This window comes from Alosa alosa, chromosome 5 (assembly GCF_017589495.1).
Source record: "Alosa alosa isolate M-15738 ecotype Scorff River chromosome 5, AALO_Geno_1.1, whole genome shotgun sequence".
Lineage (NCBI taxonomy): Eukaryota > Metazoa > Chordata > Actinopteri > Clupeiformes > Clupeidae > Alosa > Alosa alosa.
Genome location: NC_063193.1, coordinates 10,599,768 through 10,619,768, shown reverse-complemented (window position 1 = coordinate 10,619,768; position 20,001 = coordinate 10,599,768).

Below are 20,001 nucleotides of genomic sequence, written 5' to 3'. Positions count from 1 at the left end.
AGTCTTGGCCATCTTGGTGGACAGAGGAGGTCAGCATGGTGGAGGCTGCCTGCCAGACGGGCATCTCAGTGTGGGCAGACATGTTCAGGCACGAGCCTGCGGTGGGCAGTCCATTCCATTCCATTGTCTTTGCTGTATAACTGAGCATGTTTGAGCATGGTCTGACTTTCGATAGGTCAAGAAAAAAAGTGATGACTTCAGTAAACTGACTTCAGGAAACTGAAAAGCTGATCAAGAGATGAGGCTGCTGGGACATCCGCCATTAACAAGTTTGACAGAGCAACCTAAAGGGCTGCATGTGATCCAAGTCTGGGCCAGATAGTTCACACACAGTACATTTAAAGGATGGATCTACACATGTTTTTTTTATTTTTTTTTTGCTTTTCATCATTCTTCAGGCAAACCATCAATCAAAGTTTGGTCCCATAAAGATGTTAATCACTGACATCTTTCCTGCATTTATACTGAGTTCTTGAGTTGCTATGAAAGTGATGAAATTTCCAAAACATCCACTGGAACATTGATGTAGGGTCATATCACATTTGATTTGCATCAAATTACTTCAGGAAGAAGACCATGACTTCCCCACACCTAAATCATTAACACGACAGTCCTAACATTTCCTTTGGCTTGTGAAGGTTGCCTGTGGTGGACCGTCAGGAAAGGCTGGGAGTGCACTAGCAGTAGATTAACCCAAATAATTCTCTAAGCCAGACCTCAATATGGTTCAATCAGGACAGATCAGCCTCCTTAAGTTACCTCCACTTCATTCAGTCAAAAACGCACGTTCAGCATGTTTGAGTAGAATAGACTAAGGGTCAGATGAGGAAGCTGTGTTTCCTAGAATGTGTTGCCTCTCTCTCTCTCTCTCTCTCTCTCTCTCTCTCTATCTCTCTCTCTCTGTCTCTCTCTCTTTCTTTCCCTTCTCCGTCTTTCTCTTTCTCTCTCTCTGCGTCTCTGTGCAGATGCGAAACATGGACCTAATTTGAGTTTTATTGTCAACAGCAGGCCAGCAGGCTCGAGGGGAGGGTGAAATTTGAAAAGAACATACGCCCGCATGAAGGACTGCCGTTGTCTGGCCACAGCAATGCTGCTCCTTTCTCATGTGGCCGCCACCACAACCGCCTGCATTCCAGGGGCGTCCAAACATGTTGACCAAACAGAACTAACCAATCAGCGCCTCCGCCACCCATCCATAAAGGCTAAACGGTTTCACTTGCCTCCACTGCAAACACCTGCCTGATGATGAGGATGTTTTTTCTTGCTTTTTTCTCACTCTGTCAGCATTGAATTCACATTTAGAAGTGTACAAATACATAGATCTGTATCAATGCATCATCCTAATAGCAAATGATGTGGGTTGCATAAACATTGAGACATGCATGTTTATTTTCACTTCAGTTCCAGCATTTTTTCCCTTACACTCCTAAGCTGTAGATGGCGACATGCAGGCTCGTTGCAGTCCACCTTGTGTGCTAGCATTTACACATTTGTTTCAACTTGCAGCTTTAATCTACAAGTTGTCGCAGTAGTACTTAGTCTTTGGTAGCCACCAGAGCAGGAAACGTTACCTATAGCTCTGATATCAGCTAAGAAAATGAACACTCACTCCCCCGTTGGTAGGCCTGTCATTGGTGTGGAATGATTTTGGAGCAATGCTGTTCATGCCGAACATCACAAGGCTAAACCAAAAAACAGGTCTAATCACATCCGCTTGTGATAACAATGACGAAGTGTCTATTTACACCCCTAGTACAAATAGCCTTGGCCACAAAGCTGAGCTATTCACACCCTGTGACATAACAACAAAAAGACGTTGCTCACGTGCACAAAAAACATGGCGGACATTGGTTTTTTCATCAGCAGAAAGTGAAGAATTCTGAAAGGTTTCGGCACTAATATCTGAAATAATATCAAAATATCAATATCAATTATACTAATATCAAAATAATTTTGTGAATATGAGGTTCAGGCCTATAAACTATAAGTTTACCTGCAAACACCATTTACTTGTGGAAGAAGATAGTACAGTGGTCACAGACATGGATTAGTATGTGAGAAACCGGGGTTCAATTCCTCCGTGGTGCATTTTGGCAGAGTGAGTGTGCATGTGTACCAACGTCTCTGGAGAGAAGGCACACAATTTCAACAATTGAACTATTCACACCCTGTTATGTAACAACAAAAAACATGTTGCTTGTTTTTTTTATCATTATTACATTGTGTGATCAATATGCCAGAATAAATGCACAGGGGTGCAAATACTGTAGCATACACTGATATTTGTACCAGACGGGGTATTAATAGAACACATTGCTGTGTGCAACAGGGTACGAATAGCATACATTGATATTTGTACCAGACGGGGTACTAATAGGACACATTGCTGTGTGCACCGGGGTACAAATAGAATTCACTTCTAATTGCACCAGGGTACGAATAGCATCCACTGCTAATTGTACCAGGGGTACAAATAGCCTTACCCTAACAATGACTGTGTTTCCATGCACACCATATTCCGATTAAAGACCATATCCTGGTTATAATCAGAAAAAGAAGTTTCCATGTGTAGTAGAAACTGAATATTCCAGTTTCTGCATAATAGGTGTATTTGGCCAGATTAGAGCCTGTTTTGCATTTTAGCCTTATAATAGCCTGCTTTGAGGGGTTTTCAGCGATTCTTCATCTGTAAGCAGTGCGTGCAAAACCTGTGTCACTGAGCATTATGATGCTTTCACCCATCGATAAATTCTAGCCTGGAAAATCCAGACCCTAATAATCTAGAAAGATTATGGGTCTGGCCACGAACAACGTAATGGCCCAACTCGAGGGGCGGCACCAAGCATGCATTTGAAAATCTCACTGCATGCAATTGGATAACACTAGACCAATGTTTACTCTGAATGATTCAGGACTTCGACGCAATTGGATAACACTATGATCAATGTTTCCAACGTTGCAGCGCTGTCATCATCAGTTTAGCTCGCCTCTGGCCCGCCTATATCAGATATGATTTGAATGGTTCTACGGGATGCAAGGGGAAAAAGTAACGTGCATCATTGCTCATTGCCAGAGTGTCTCACAGAGACAATTCCATTGTGCTGTTGCGAGAACTCTGGATTTCCAGGGTAGATAAATTCCATCTTGACATTTAAACGTTCAAGTCTTAATACTTAAATTGACCTCATCTTCACTCTCAAAATACAAAAATTCCTTGCATGAAAATGCGCAGACGGAATGTAATATTCCAAAGGGGCATTTTCCGACTAATGTGTTTACATGCCACAATATTACGGTTAAAAGAGGCATATGTGCTATTCCGGATTTTAGTATTCATAATATGAGCTTAATTGGGTTATGGCAGCCGGAATAAGATGTTTACCTGACTTGTGCAATCCTAATATTGTCATAATTCCAAATAAAACCGGACTATGGTACAGTAAGCATGGAAACAAAATCAGTGGCAAAATTGGTGGTATCGTAAACGTGCTATTACCAACCATTTTTTTCGAAAATTCTTAAAACAACGATGTTTTTTAATACTTCAAAATAAAATTTGCTAAATGAACCTTACATTTTTCAGTAGCCATAGGTGGGTAGATTTGAACAAAATCTAGTTTGGTTCTTACTAGGGCTTTTACTGCCTGAAATATCTGATTTTGTTTACCACGCTCGGATTTTAGGGCTGGTGGGTACTTATTCCCAACCTTTCTCACGGCACATCAACGGTTAGCCCGAGAATTCTTGTCGCAATTCAAAATTCCACTGCAGCTCCAAGCGGATTTGTACACACAGCCTTACAACACTGTTTACAGCTCTTCGAGTCACGAGTCAAAATGTAATTTTTGGTACATAGCTAATTTAGATAAACTTATGGTGTGGGTGCATGCGTTTCTTTAGGAATCCGCCGTCTTGGTTTGCATAGAAATGAATATTAAGTGTCACATACACGTAAGAGGTTGGACATACAGTATGTGACGTTCCGATAGTCAATTGGCAAATTATTATTAAAATACTGTTGTCCTGTTTTTTAAATTCCGTTTTATGTTGTTTTTTACAAAAGCCTATGAAGATGAGTTTTTATAACCATCAACACCACACATCAAAAATAATCTAAAAATAATTACTTCTCTCTGTTAGCAGTAGTCATTAGCTTACCTCTGCAGGAGAACCACTTCAGATGGAATATTTTTTTTGCAGCTTTGGACTTGATTGCTGTGTAAATAGCTTGGGTTTAGCTGACGCGGCCATCTAACTGCCATTATTTAGGACCTTACAATGATTTAATTATTCCACCTTAAAGGGGAACTTGGCAACTATTTCAACGTAATAAACCCGTTTAGAAATCATTCGGATGGTTAAATGACCTGTTCCGGTGAAAATGGTGACTTTCCCCGCTTGCCTCTCGTCCCCAGGCGGAAAACCAACCTTTGCAACATTGAGACTTACCGTCCCGAAAAGAGAAGTGAGAAACAAGAAACTCATTTTAAATCGTGTTTCTTACCTTGTAACATCCACATAGTTCTTCCAAACTTATGCTAACCGTTCACTAGCTTGTAAACAAATCCATGTGCTTTATCGTTAACTTTTCCCACAGTTTGAAATAACATAATGCACAATTTCTCCAGCAGAGGGGGAAATTCTGCCAAGTTTCCCTTTAAAGGTGCCATGTGTAAGAATTGAGGTAAAAATATCCAAAAAATGAGCTACACGCATCAAAAGAATGAGAAGAAATAAGGGCGATGATGTCATTAAAAAAATGACAAGGTATAGTGCTGCAGAGAGATCAACCTAAATTAGCATGCTAAATTACTAGCCACAGCCCGACAGGTGTCTTAAAACCAGTTTCGGCCATGGGAGGCGGTATGCGGGCAACATAACCGCCAGCCAAACTGCAATACACGTGTCTTGGTTGTTACTCTAGGGTAGACCAACTCACTTTCTGGAGGTATACTGCCCCATCTTTTATGGAATGTGGAGTATGAATTGATTTTTTGGCGGACATTACACATGGCACCTTTAAGAGCCTAGTTAGATAGTTAGATCTGTGCAAATATCAACGTAGTCCATTTGATATCGAATCGTGATGAAACTTGCGATTCACATGCTCCCACCATGTCCCTCCTCATTTAACCCCCTCACACACACACACACCTCTTTGCCAGGGAAATTATATGGGTGAAGGTCCAGGTCTTTGATAAATGAAGTCTTACTGTACTAGCGGGTTGTAGCATTAATGTCCATATGTCTGTGTACTGCAAGTTTCAGGACTCCTGTTCCACATGTAATTTGATAGATAATCAATGGAGGCCAGAAGCAGGGGCAGAGAGAACTGCAGAGAGAGATCCTAATTGAATCTGACAATAATTTTCACATCTTTCTCATGCCCTGTCTCCGATGCCATTAGCCACATTACTGCGCTAATGGTTGCCATGACAGCATGAGCAATGCTCATTAATGACCCCAGCGGTAGTAATATTCCGGGCAATCTTTCCTCCTTTCTTTCTCTCTTTTTTCTCTTTCGTTTTTGTTCTTTTTCTCTTTTTTTTAGTTCCAACCCTTCATTTTGCAGGCATTAGAATGTCTTAAAAGGAAGCAGAGCAAAATTGTGTTAGGCTTTTGTTATCAGGGTTTCCGGCGCATACTGTGGACAAGTGGGCCATTTTAATGTGTTTATACTGAAGAATGGGAATGCTTAAGAGGTTTCCTGTCATTACCTGTGATTTAAAGCACTGTACAGAGATTTGAAGTGTTCTGTGAGGCATTTCTCTGTATCATTTCAGAGATGAAATTAACTGAAGTGGATGGTGAATGGATGGATGGGGACTCTGATGAAGTGAAAGAACCTTGTTCATAGTTAAAGCGATAAACCAACAAATGAATCATTGAAATCAATCTATTGTTAATCCAAATATCTTAATCACCATAAACCATGTGGATTGTTTTTGTTTTTGCTCATAGGATCATAGCTGGTATCAAGATATTTGGATATACAGTATGGCTTCAGATTATTGGAAGTGCATTCATTATCCATTTGAATCAGGTTTGCTGCAAACATTGTTTTAAAATTAGGGAAATTTAACTATTACACCTGAATGTAGCGTTTCTTTCTTTCTTTCTTTTTTCTTTCATTGTTTCTTTTGTTCATTTGTGTTTCTCTCTATGTTTCTCTCACTGTCTCATTCATTCCACCACTCTCTCCACAAAAAGGGCCCCTTATGGACAGCATATCCTACCCGAGGTCTATTCTTACGAGCTCAGCACAACACATGGCAGAGACAAGCAAAACAAACATCTGTTGTGGACAGGAGCTGTGTTTTGAATGTGGTCAAGCGCTGTTTAACGAGTACCACGGAATTGGTTCCCGGGGGCGGCCTGGGAGGACGAAAACGCCTCTCTGGCTTCTTCTCTAGAACAAATGCTTTTTGGGGGCTTGGAGGCCTCCGGCCAACACTTCTCAGCACTCCGTAAACAATCGCCGCTCCTCGGCTCGCCCAGTGTCATGTCCCTTGGACTTGGGGAGGACTTCCGGAGACACAAGCCAAGGAGGCAGCCACAGACACCCGTGCCTGCAGAGAAGAAAAGAGAGGGAGAGAAAGGGAGGGAGGGAGAGAGAGAGGCAGACTAAGATAGACAAAGTGCTCGAGACGGGGGGAACAAGAGAGCTGAGAGAATGCAGCTGCACGGTCTTGTCACTGTTCACACAACCACCCTCCCACCCACGCCACAGTTAACACATGATGTGCATGGACCAGAACGTCCAGCCCATTAATCTCACAGACATGTAAGGGAACGCTGAGGAGCGAGGTTAGCCACTGGCAGAGGAGATGGGAGATCTGGATCAATGAGTGGGTCACTGGTTGGATAAATACTTTGCTCAGAGGCCTGTGGTTAGATGTACCAACTTTGTACTTGTGGTGTGTGCATTGGTGCCCTGAGTTGGCATGGTGGAATTTTGTGTGGAATAGGTTACAATGTAGAGAATGTTGTGCAACACCAGATCATTTCATGTAGGCACTGATTGGATAATGTCATTCATTCATTCATTCATTCATTCATTCATTCATTAATTCATTAATTCATTCATCGATTTGCATTTCCTGATGTATTATTATGACCGCCGCTTCGCTGCGCGGCGGTCATATAGGTTAAGTCAGATTTTTTTTTTTTTTTTTTTTTTTTTTTTTTTGGAACCATCGTTTTTCGTTTTGATCTGCAGCCCCCCCGCTGGACTGGACCCCCCGAAAGGAGGGTAGGGCAGACACAGTTTTCTGTGAATATCTCGAAAACTGTAGGGTTTAGGAGGACCATTTTTTTTTGTATGTTGATCTCAAGGGGCCATGTCAACCCATTCCATAACCACTCATTTCATGTATAGCCACCTAGTTAAACACAAAAAAAGTAAAAAATGAGGTGTTGTAATTGAAGGTATCTGTGACCTAACATAGTCAAAACTGCACGAAATTGGAAATGTAGGATCATTATGACACCCTCTGTATGCACGTCAAGTTTTGTGGAATTCCGTTCATGGGGGGCCACACAATAAATTAATTTATGTTACTATACACCAACTGGCCTGTAGGTGGCCGGAGACAGTTTTCTGTGAATATCTCGAGAACCGTAGGGCCTAGGAGGTCCACCTTTTTTATGTATGTTGGTCTTAAGGGGGCATGTCAACCCATCCCATTACCACTTATTTCATGTATAGCGCCACCTAGTTAAAAATTAAAAAGCAAAAAATTAGGTGTTTTCATCACAATATCTCTGGCTGACAAGGTCAAAACTGCATGAAATTAAAAGTATAGGATCATTATGACACCCTCCGAATGCATGCCAAGTTTTGTGTACTTTCGTTCATGGGGGCCTTACAATAAAATAATTGATGTGTACATTTAGTGGCATTACACCAACAAGGATTCCGGGACACTGAAAGACCGGGGTACACAAAACTTGGTGGGCATGTACCCCCACATGGATAGCATGGAACCGTCATTTTTCATTTTGATCTGTAGCCCCCCGCTGGACTGGACCCCGAAGGAGGGTAGGGCGAACACAGTTCTCTGTGAATATCTTGAGAACTGTAGGGCCTAGGATGACCATTTTTTTCCGTATGTTTGCCTCCAGGGGTCATGTTAACCCATTTCATGTGCACACATGTGCACAAACAGATACACACACACACATACATTCACAGTAATCATACGTATGACACATACTCCCACAGTAGACATATGTACGCTTGCATGCACAGGCACATACACAGGCACACACACAAGCACGCACACACAGACACACACACACACACACACACACACACACAAATAACATAAACATAACACAAACAATCAAGAATTTCTCAGAATTATGAACAGGCAAGATGGAGGTGGGGTTGTATAAAATGAATTTTACATGTGAAATCTATGAACTAATCATGTTTTGGTACTTGTTGTCTAGCAGATACCAGTGAGAATTGAGTGTGGATAATGCAATTTAGTGAGACAGACATGTAGAATCATATAGGCCTTTCAGCGTGATTTCTTTTTGTGGAAAAAATGTGCTGGACTGGGCGGCGGTCATATTTTGTACCGCTCTGCGGTACATCTAGTTAACAATCATAATGACTGAACTTGGTCTTGCTTTATTAAAACAATAATGGAATGTGCAATAGAGTATAGAGCAATATTGAATCATGGTATATCAGATTGCATTCTCAAGGGACCAGACTTCAGTGGCAGGAGAGAAATATTAAGGACAGACTCCATGTTTTCCACAGTGTTTCATAGGAGAAGCTCCAAGGTGACAAAAAAACAGTCAGCGTTCCTGCATGAAAGTCTATTTACATTTGATATTTCAGTATAATTGAAATGAGTTTCCTCACAAAAGGACAGAAAAAACAGTATGTCATGAGGAAAATATTCCGATATGAAAGTATATTTAGACGTGCTTTCATATTATCGAGTGTGGTTGTAATTACTGCTAGTGTTGGAAGAGGTGGAAGTGACAGACAGTTGGCTTATTGCCTGTTTTTCATCATTGTCTTCGTTGGAGTCCTCACTGAGGCTTACAGAGGTGTGCTAAGAGGGCTTAGCGGTGATGGGCTAGGCTAGGCTAAGCTAGGTCACCAACTGAAGGGCAGTTATAGACGTGCCATGTTCACAGGAGGTGAAATCAGCCCTGCTTAGTCTTGTTTTTTACACCTGCCGCCACACCACAGGCCAGAGCCCAGCCATGTGGTCATGTCAAAACAGTGACTTACAAAACACAATGTGTTGCTATTAGCTTGGTGTTAGCATAGCAGTGTCTCATATTCCTGCAGGATGAGCCACAAAGGCTTCATCAACAGGAGGGCCTTTCAGGCACTGTTGGAGGTGTAGGCTACATCAGTGTGGTTCAAAAAGACTCTAACTCACCTTTTCCCACTGCATTGTGCTCTTTGGTGTTGAGACAGATGTGTGGTTCCCTTCATGGACATTAGTACTGGGCGTGTATAGTCACTGTGGTGTTCATGGTGTCTTTGTGAAGAGTAGAGATAATAGGCCTACCTATACAAAGGAACGCTGATGAATTTTGAATTTACAATAGGACAGGACGGACAGTTGCAGCTGACATAAAAATAGATACATTAAAACAGATTTTTATGTATTACAGTACAGGTAATACCACATCTCTTTGGAGTGTAATCAAACAAATAATAATTGGGCGGTGGTAGTGTAGTGGTTAAGGAGCTGGGCTAGCGTGCAGTAGCCTGAAAGTTGTCGGTTCAATTCCCGGCTTCCACCGTTGTGCCCTTGAGCAAGGCACTTAACCCCAAGTTGCTCCGGGGACAATGTGATCCCTTGTAATATAGCTGACATATGTAAGTCACTTTGGTCAAAAAGTGTCTGCTAAATGTAATGTAATGTAATGTAATTATATGATTATGGATGATTGAACCTGGAATCTGATTCAGTTTGGACAAAAAGGTAAACTTAATATTCTTAATATCAGTTCAGCGATTCTGTCTCTCTCCTGCCATAGTGGCATACTGCATCTAGATAAATTAAGGTTAAGAGAAGGTAGAATTAGTCTTTGCAGCCTGACTACAGTAGGTCTTTTCTAACAGGAAAAACAGCTGCAGGGCATTGTTTGCCTCAGAATATGCAATTGTGCACACACGGACACACACACGGACACACACACACACACACAAACAAACACATATACACCCACACAAGCACACCCACACAAACACTCACACACACACACACACACACACACACACGGACACACATGCACAAACACATACGTAAAAGGACAAAGAGAGATGTGCAAGAAATTACTACAGTATGTGTTCTCTCGCACACACACACACAGAGACACACACACATAAACACACACACAGAGACACACACACATAAACACACACAGAAATGTCAGCACAACTAAGCATGTAAATAAATTCACAATGACTATGGTATTAAAGGAGATTACTGCAAACCAGTCCTTCCCTTGTAGGGAAACACTGTGGTATTGTATGAGTAGTTTATTTTAATTCACTTTGGTACTATTTTAAACCAGTGAGTGACCTTCCTCTTTGACTGTGAATTGTCAAATTGACAATTTTCTTTTTTGCAGAAAAAAGAAAATCCTAATGTTCCAGCTTTGTCCAATCAGAAGATATCTTTTTTTGAGGAAGTGAGACAGGAAGTGGTGGTCTGGGGGCGGAACCACAAAATGAGAGGTTGATTCGACCAAATGGTTTGCATTTCACAATCGTCTCAGAGGCAGACCAGAAAGTCCCATGTATCATCACAACATCGTCAATATCTCTGTATCACTTTACCAACGGCCATCACATCTGTATTCATTTGTCCCATCACAGGAAATGTGGGGTTTCAACATTGCTTTCCGGGACACCGTTGGCTGACAGAAAAATCCCAGCAGACGCATCTGAACAAAACAAACATAAGCTGCTCAACCAATAAATTAAAAGAACAACAGTGTCGCATTCAAGCATGCATGCTACTGTTGCAGTACTTTGTGCCCATTTCCAAGCAGCAACACAAACACCATAAGTGTAGGTGTTTCTTTTCACTGATTCTTGCAGAAAATTAAAATTGGCAACCTACGGTTTTCTTTTGCACAGTGATATTAATGAGCTCTACCAAAAATGAAAGCATAAATGAAGCATTTAGGTTTTTGCAGTGTTTCTGCTAACTTACTATGATGAAGCATTCCATTAACTTTGGCAAAGCTTTGGTGGGGCAGTCATACAGTAAGCTATAAGCATCTCAATGAGACCACTTACAAACTGGGTTTTCGGTGTTGATCAAGCACGATTATGCAATTTATGGTGGCATGGAAACACTGGATGGAACTGAAACAGCTGCGAAGGTAAATGACTCAGTTCAATCATAAGTAGAGAGAGAGAGAAAAAATAACAGCTACTAAGTGTTTCCTATCCAGTCATTCTGCTTTGAAGTAGCTGCTCAACTAAACACCAGCCTTAGCTGCCTGATTAGATCTTAGGAGAGGTTGCAGAACGAACGGCAGCTGGCACTTGGACAATGCATCTCACACTCAGCGCCTCTCACTAGCTCGCTCACACACACACCACACCGCACTGACTGTGGACCTGCCCTGCGTGCCTGTATGTGTTTATTTATCAAAGGAGGCAATGCACTGTGCAGAGCTAAGCCTCTATTATTGCAAATCACGCCTGGCAAAGGACCCTTAGATTCATATCCCTAAATGCTGTTACACTGGGCCTGTGTGCATGTGTTGCTTTTACACAAGCAGCACAAACTGAAAGCAGAGATAGAGAGTAAAGCATGTCATATTGATGTAACATTAGGAAATCATCATATATGCACTTTCCTCTTATGAGAATGGCCATGAAGTCCTCCATCAGATAGTCCATAGTCCCTCTCATCCCCAGACAACATAAACATTTGTTTCAGCCTTTTTCCCCCCTTTCCTTGAGAAGGAAGCAAAAACAGCCCTGTTTAATCAATACCACAGTATCCTTAAACCTGGAGAATGAATGTTGAAACCTAGGAGTATGTATGCACTGGCTCTGTTGTGTGCATTCGACTGTGTGGAAGTGGATGTAGGCGTGTCCAGTTTAACGTAGGCAGAGATGCCCTAGAGCAGGCAATGTGCATTCATACAGTATATACGCTCACATGTGCTGTATGTATGCATGCTGCGCATTGTGTCTGGTTCGTTTACCACTCTTAATCTGTTGCTATTTTTTTTTCCATTCCTGTAGATCCCAGCTGAAAGCTGTACAGTTTACCATTAGCATTAAGATTCCTCTTTTTCCTTCTGCTTCTTCTTCTTCTTTGCACAGCATAGCAGTGGCATGCAGGGAGTGCGTTTACCTTCAACGCACAGGTCCTTATTATTTCTATTTCATTAACGCAGGCAAATTGAATACCAAGGGCAGAGGCTGGGGCTGCGTGGTCTCTTAATTATGTCTAATAAATCTTGGTCAAGATCGCCCCCGGGGGAGCCAAATGAGTGCTGCGTAATGGAGGGGTCTGGAGTGGCACTCTGGTATTTGTTATTTCGCTTGGGCATACTGTGTGGACTCTACTTTGACCCCCCTCACCCACTCACGCACACACACACACACACGCACAATCCCCCCAATGTGGGGGGATCACTGAAGCCGTCTGCAGTGTTTCATTGTGTTTGCTTACATCCCCATAGCTCCGGGGCACCGTCGTTCTAATAAAGATCTGACGAACGCGTGCTAATTGGAGATGTTTACTTCATGATGGAGCGTGATGGCATCGCATCACAGCCGACCTCCACGACTATGGGAAGGCGGCGAGTATTTTTAAATGCAAATGGAGAGACAATAGTTAAGACAGTCAGAGAGAGAGGAAAGCGAAAGAAAAGGGTAGAATGAGAGAGAGAGAGAGCGCTCATACAAGACATTGAATGCATTTTTGCCATTATGGAGACATCCACCTTGCCCTAACATTACCAGGGCTGCTAATCTCCAGTCTAGCGGTTGACTGCATGGGGCAGGCTAATTACCTCTTAGACTCTTTGGCCTGTCGACATCAGTCAGCGTAGTCCCTGACAGTAAACACAGGCACACAGACACACACATACACACACACAGTGTCTGGTAGTGGAATCTAACTAGCTCTCGAGTGGCCCAGAGCCATGCCAGAGGAGTGCCAGATCTGATTTCTGGTAGTCAGCTTCACTCTGGCGAGAGTCTCACTTTACAGTCAATTCAATTCAGCTCAATTTTGTCTTATTTGCATAGCGCCAGTAACAATTGAATTTGAATTTGTTTTCTCAAGTGTATTTTACAGAGGTTTCTTGGTGTTTTAAGCCCCCAACATTGTCTTCAAGGAAGCACTGCCTGGAAGGCGCTAGGGTTAGGCATGGGTTAATGTTAGGGTTAGGGTTGGGGTTAGGTTTAGGATTAGGTGCCTTTAAGTCGACGGTGGCAGTGCTGCCTGGAAGACAAGGTTGGGGGCTTAAAATACCATTGAGCTTTACAGAGCCCAGAGTCTGAAACCCACCTAGAGCGAGCACTATGGTCACTATGGTTGTTAAGGCCAAGGACAATCTCTATTCACTGTTCCTGTCTTTCGTCTTCTGTTTTCCTCTTAACAGAGGTTCTCTATGATGCGGTTCGAGGATGTGGCCCACATCTGAGCTCATACACTCTTAATGGAGACCAGTTACATTCGATTAGGCTTTATTTTCTTTACCATATTTAATCATCAGCAGAAATTCCCCAACATTGCTGGCACCACCCAAAGAGATGATATCGCTCCTCAGAGATACCCTAGCATGGCATCGACTCTCATGTATGTATGTAGATTGTGTGGTTTACCCAATGTTAGCTCTTTTCATGGTAATTTCCAAGAACACAGGAGGCTTTATACTGACTGGGAAACCCTAGACCTGAAGACATGTCTGAACTATGCCATAAATACCCTAAAGCAATTGCTAACTACTAAGCAAAACCAGATAGCACTCGTCTACTGACGACCAGAGTTGCATTGTAAAAAGGGAGGGAGCCTAGCTTAGCATGTGCAGTGGAATAGCATCTCTACGTGTCTGATTTTGATGATTTTTTTTCTGCTGTTCCTTTCCATACATAGATGTGTGATAAATCGCCATGTTCCCCTTGGCTATCTACCTTCCCCCTGTATATCTGTGAGTCAGACCCTCAAGTTCCTCATCCCCGGCTGCCATCGCAGAGCCACGCAGAACTGTCTCTCCTCTGAGTCACCGGGTTCTTGGGTAGTGTGACACCGGCTATCTACGTAAACGTCTGGTTCCAAGTTCTCTGTCTGCCACCTGGAACGCTGGCCCTCAATGTGTGTGTGTGAGTGTGTGTGTGAAGGTGTGTATGCGTGCCAGTGTGTGTGTGTGTGTGGCAGAATGCATGCATGCGCGCATGTGTGTGTGTACTGTATGTGTATGCTGTGTGTGTGTGTGTGTGTGTGTTTGTGTGTGTGTGTGTGTGTGTGTGTGTGTGTGTGTGTGTGTGTGTGTGTGTGTGTGTGTGTGTGTGTGTGCATGTGTGGGTGTATGCGTGTGTGTGTGTGTGTGTGTGTGTGTGTGCATGTATGCGTGCATGTGTGTGGGTGTATGCGTGCATATGTGAGTGTGGGTGTATGCGTGCATGTGTGAGTGTGTGTGTATGCGTGCATGTGTGTGGGTGTATAGTGTATGCGTGCATGTGTGTGAGTGTGTGTATGCGTGCATGTGTGTGGGTGTATAGTGTATGCGTGCATGTGTGTGAGTGTGTGTATGCGTGCATGTGTGTGGGTGTATAGTGTATGCGTGCATGTGTGTGGGTGTATAGTGTATGCGTGCATGTGTGTGGGTGTATAGAGTATGGTAGTCCAGTATTCACAGTATTCATCTTACCCACTGCAACCACTAAAAATAGCCATTTCCACTCCAGCCACAGTGCATGTGTTCTTATCACCATCACTCTACTTGACTCAGTGGATGGACATGTGTGAGCAACAGTATTACAGTCTTCTGAGCCTGAATATCACAGACTGGTTAACCTCACAATTTCAGTTCTGACTACTAACACAGGAAAATACACAGTATCAGATCTTGACCCTTGCCATTTTTATTATATATAGTATATATAATAAAATATAATATAAATAATATAGTAAATTGTATTTACAAATATGTTAAGAATGAGAGGGTGTTTTGTTTATGTCTTCCTCAAATAATTTGTTACTTTCCCCGACACCAGGTGCAATTTGGGGAATAGCATGGTTCACAAAAGCTTTCTGGAAGTCATTTCTTAGTGTATTTTTATCACCTTCAAAGTTTTCCCACTGATGATGGTAATAAACAATGTGATACAAACATGAAGTTTGAATCATCTACCTCCTCTGAGATCACCCATCAAACACATGAAGCCAAATTAGGCTCTAAAAATTCAACTGACTTTCCACCCAAAAACCAAAAGTTTATTTTTCCACAAGGGCCCATTTTCAACTCCTGGAGTGCTTCTTGAGGGAATAACCCTTTATGACTTCAATTCACCCCATTCACATGAATTGCTCCCAGTTCAAAAAAGACAGATATTTGGATGTGAAGACAAAATAGATGATAGTTGATATGTTTTGAGTCAAATCCTTGGAGCCATCTTTCAGTAGAGAAATGGGCCGTAAGGTGAAGCTTTGGTGCTTCTCACACTGTTCTGCAATAGACTGAAACAAAGTACAAAACAATTCAAGGACCAAGCTCAGATGTAAAAAGTTGTTACCTCCTACATGTATTTTGATTTGTATTATCCATTTTGTCTTAGGTTTTTAATTTAAGACTGCTAAAAACAATCTTTGCTGAGCCATGTCCTCAACCAAACAACAACAACAACAAAAAATCTCGATTACGATTATAGGATCATCCTAATTTTTGTTTAAAAAATGATAGTCTGTCATTGTTTAACCATGGATGTAGTAAAACAATACTTTGGGTAAACGCTGTCTACTGTAGTTCCATTTGAGTCGATGGTTGTCAAAAAGTGACTCGATTAAATGAGACACATGGATGTCATTGAACACAGTGAAGAGAGCATCCCATACATTATTCAAATAGCATGAAAGGACCTCTCAAGCGCCATTGAGAGGATAATGCACGTTCACAGTCATGGAAATGCACTTAACGATTTTCTGTAGCTTAAGCAAGAATATGAAATATCTTTTTTTCATTCTATGTTATCACAAGTGGCCTCTTGAAATCAAATCAGTGATAAAATTGGATATGGATTGGATGACTGTGTAAAGAGAATTGATTGATATGTAACAATACAGTATGTCTGATATTCCTGCTTTGGGTACTATGTCAGGTATTAAAAAAAGTAGTTTGGTAATAAACAATTATTATTATTATTATTATTATTATTATTATTATTATTATTATTATTTGCTGTTATATAATATTTAATATCCTTTGATCCTTGACAGGAGTAGAGCCCTGATTTGAAGTTTGGGGACAACAATGGCTTCCTCAGTATCATAATTACATAAATAAACACCGTCCGCTCCATCCAGAGGACTTCAACATCTCGAATCCTGTTAACACTCATTCACAGAGTCACAGACCATGGCCCCAGCCACACTTTTTAAACACTTAAACTTACACTTTTATTTTTGCAATGTCAACAGCTCGATATGAGCCAATAGGGATAGCTCCTCTGCCTGCCTCTTCTCTGAGCCCCACTAATGGACGACAGTGAGAGGGGAAGCCATGCATGATGGAGAAAAGGGGGAAACTAGTCGCAAAGAGAGATGGGTTTTTTTTTTTTTTTTTTTTTTCGGAGCGAAACTGAACTCCTTTTACACCCTCTATGCCCCCGCCTCGCTTCTCACCCATGAAGGGGCTCAATTGAGAGACAGGCAACAAACCCGACGTACGACCGAGCCAAGCGCTGCACGCCTGGCCCGACCCGCCGTCCAAAACCCCTCTAAAACTCGCCTGGCGAGACCAAGGATCACGGTTTCCTCAGCCGTACCTGCCGCGTCTTGGCAGGGCCCCTCAGGGGTCGGGCCGAATGGAAACACGGGGCATATAAAAAGGAGCCAGAGCTGTCTACACCCTCTCTCCCCGCAGATGGATGGCGAGAGGTAATGCGAGCCGGAGCAGAGAGGGAGAGAGAGAGAGAGAGAGAGAGAGAGAGAGACACTGGGGCCAGGGGGCGAGTGCCTACTTCTCCTGGAAAGTCTAATGTGAAGAGTTTCCATTGTTTGAACACACAGCCACAGAGAGAGAGAGAAAGAGAGAGATGGAGAGAGAGAGACAGAGATAGAGAGCAAGAGAGAGAGAGAGAGAGAGCCGGGGACCACCATCGGTGGTGTCTCTCTGCATTATGGCTCAGAAGCAGGAGGAGCCCCCTTCCAACCTCCTCCGAGGCGGGCCGAGGGCCTGAAGCTCTGCAGGAGTGTCTGGACCGGGGCTGGGTCCTCTCAGGCCTGGGTCCCTGGGCATCCTGTTCCTCTCCCTTCCCATCCAGGCCTGGGGAAGGCCCAAGTCCAGTTTGTTGGACTTTCCAGGGACTGCACAAGTTGCCGTTCCGTTGCATCACTGCGGCCCCCACCACCACCACCACCACCACCACCACTCTCTTTCTCTACCCCCCTCTATCCTCCTTTCCTCCAACTCTTGCGAGTTTAGAAAGCATGGTCCACAGGGGGATTGTGAAAGGCAAAAGAATGCATAGGTGAGCAGGATTATTTCGGGGATGCTATGTTTCGAGAGCAAACTATCTAATCTAATGTAATGAGCAGTGCCCTGACCTCAATTTCGGGATGTTTTAGAAAATTATCCAAAAAACAATCTTCAAAATTACCCTGGAGGGTCTGGCTGCTCAAGGCTCCCTTGCCGGCTGGTTCTGCCAGAGGCTTTACAGGGGAATGCAGAGAAGCCAGAGGGTCCGACTGTTACTTAATGTACAAGTCATATAAAACAAACACAGATACACACACACACACACACACACACACACACACACACACACACACACACACACACACACACACACACACACACACACACATACATTCTTTATCTCTCTCTCTCTCAATTCAATTTAATTCAATTTCTATTCAAGTGAGCTTTATTAGCATGACAAATGTTTGCATTGCCAAAGCAGAACATTTAGAAATACATTTGCATAGAGAATGTTTGGAATACAGTACATGGCAAATAGATCCGCATCCAAGATTAACAGGCAAACTGGTGTGTGTGTGTGTGTGTGTGTGTGTGTGTGTGTGTGTGTGTGTGTGTGTGTGTGTGTGTGTGTGTGTGTGTGTTATGCAGTCTCTCTCTCTCTCTCTCTCTCTCTCTGTCCTCTCTCTCACACACACACACACACACACACGTACACACACACACACACACACACACACACACACACACACACATGCACACTCACATACACAAACACACACAAAACAATACTGTTCTTAGACTCCACTCATCTGCGATGCCGCTTGTTGAATTGGGGAGAAAATGGAAGACATCATTGAGGGGGTTGAGGGTGGGAGTGGTCGTGGGACCTGTTAGAGGGCGAACATGATGGAGGAAATCACTCATTCATCACATCCATTTTAATGTCCTCATGTCTGTTGGAAATTACCCCCCGGCTGCTCACCGCGTCAAGTGCTGTAGACCTGACAGAGCGCCCCCTTCGTCTGCACACTTCACACACACACACACACACACACACAGATCAGCGCTGGTAACAATGATATTTCTGTATCTCTTGTACTGTATCTCTGTATGTTCTTTCTTTTTAACATTATACGATGTTTGAAAGATTTTTTAGTTTAGTTTAGCAATTTCATATAAATTCATGGATATTGTAGTAGGCATTGTTTTTTATTATTATTTTATTCATTAAATCCTTATTAAACAAACTGGCACTCACATCAGTGGGAACATCTGGTCCAGCCTTAAATCTGGCACCAACCAGAGTCAGCTGGTCTCGGTGGTCCTGTGTACTGTAGTTTTCTGTGGTCCTACAGTATATAGTTCTCTGCAGTCCTATGTGTGGATCTTTGTGATCCTATGTAGCTTCATTTTGGGTCCTCTGTTGTTCTCTAAGTTCCTTTATGGTTGTTTCCGGTCCTTTATAGTTCTCTGCAGTCCTATGTGTGGATCTTTGTGATACCCTGTTTCATTTGCTTCATATGCTTCATTTTGGGTCCTCTGTTGTTCGCTAAGTTCCTTTATCGTTGTTTCCGGTCCTTCATAGTTGCTATGTATGCTATGTTGCTAGTAGTTTGCTTCATATGTTTCATTTTGGGTAATTTTGAGGGATATGTTTCATTTTGGGTTTCATTTTGCAGAAGGCAAATGTGAAAGATCTTACATTGTTGAATTAACAAAATTATTGGAACCCATCCTCAACGGACCAGGAGAGGAAAAACAGTATGAGCTGGCAACTGCCCTATATGTATAATGGCCAAATTCAGAGGATGTAGTTTTCTAGTTTTGCTTAGTCATCTTAATGGGTCTGGTTCATGTGTGGGTTTTTTTTCTGCCTCAGAGATGGGGAAATAAAGTGCGTAGCTGGCCCTCCAGTCCATTACCGGTTCAAATTGGGCATTGTTTCAACACAACCTTTGCCAATAATAAAGTGTAAACCAATCAAAGCAAATAGCCCAGTAGATCCTTACTGTATAATTGGGATACGTGTAATCATTAACCTTGGCACAGAGAAGAGAAGTTAATGAATCAAATCAATACCGCTCTCCTCTGATCCATAATTATTTGAAAAGAAATGAAAAATTAAAGAGGCTCGGCCTAGGAGGTTATCATGCCACGCAATTAGCCTGCTGCCGGGAGATTATGTTACCTAGATACCGACTGGGAAGTGTAATTTCTCTTTCAGATGCCGGAGTTTTTTAATGAAGAGCGCAATTACCTAAATAGGTCAGCTGGAGACGGGCGGCAGTTTTCATCGTACCTGTGAGGGTGTGCATTGACAAAAAAGGAAAGAAAGACAGAAAG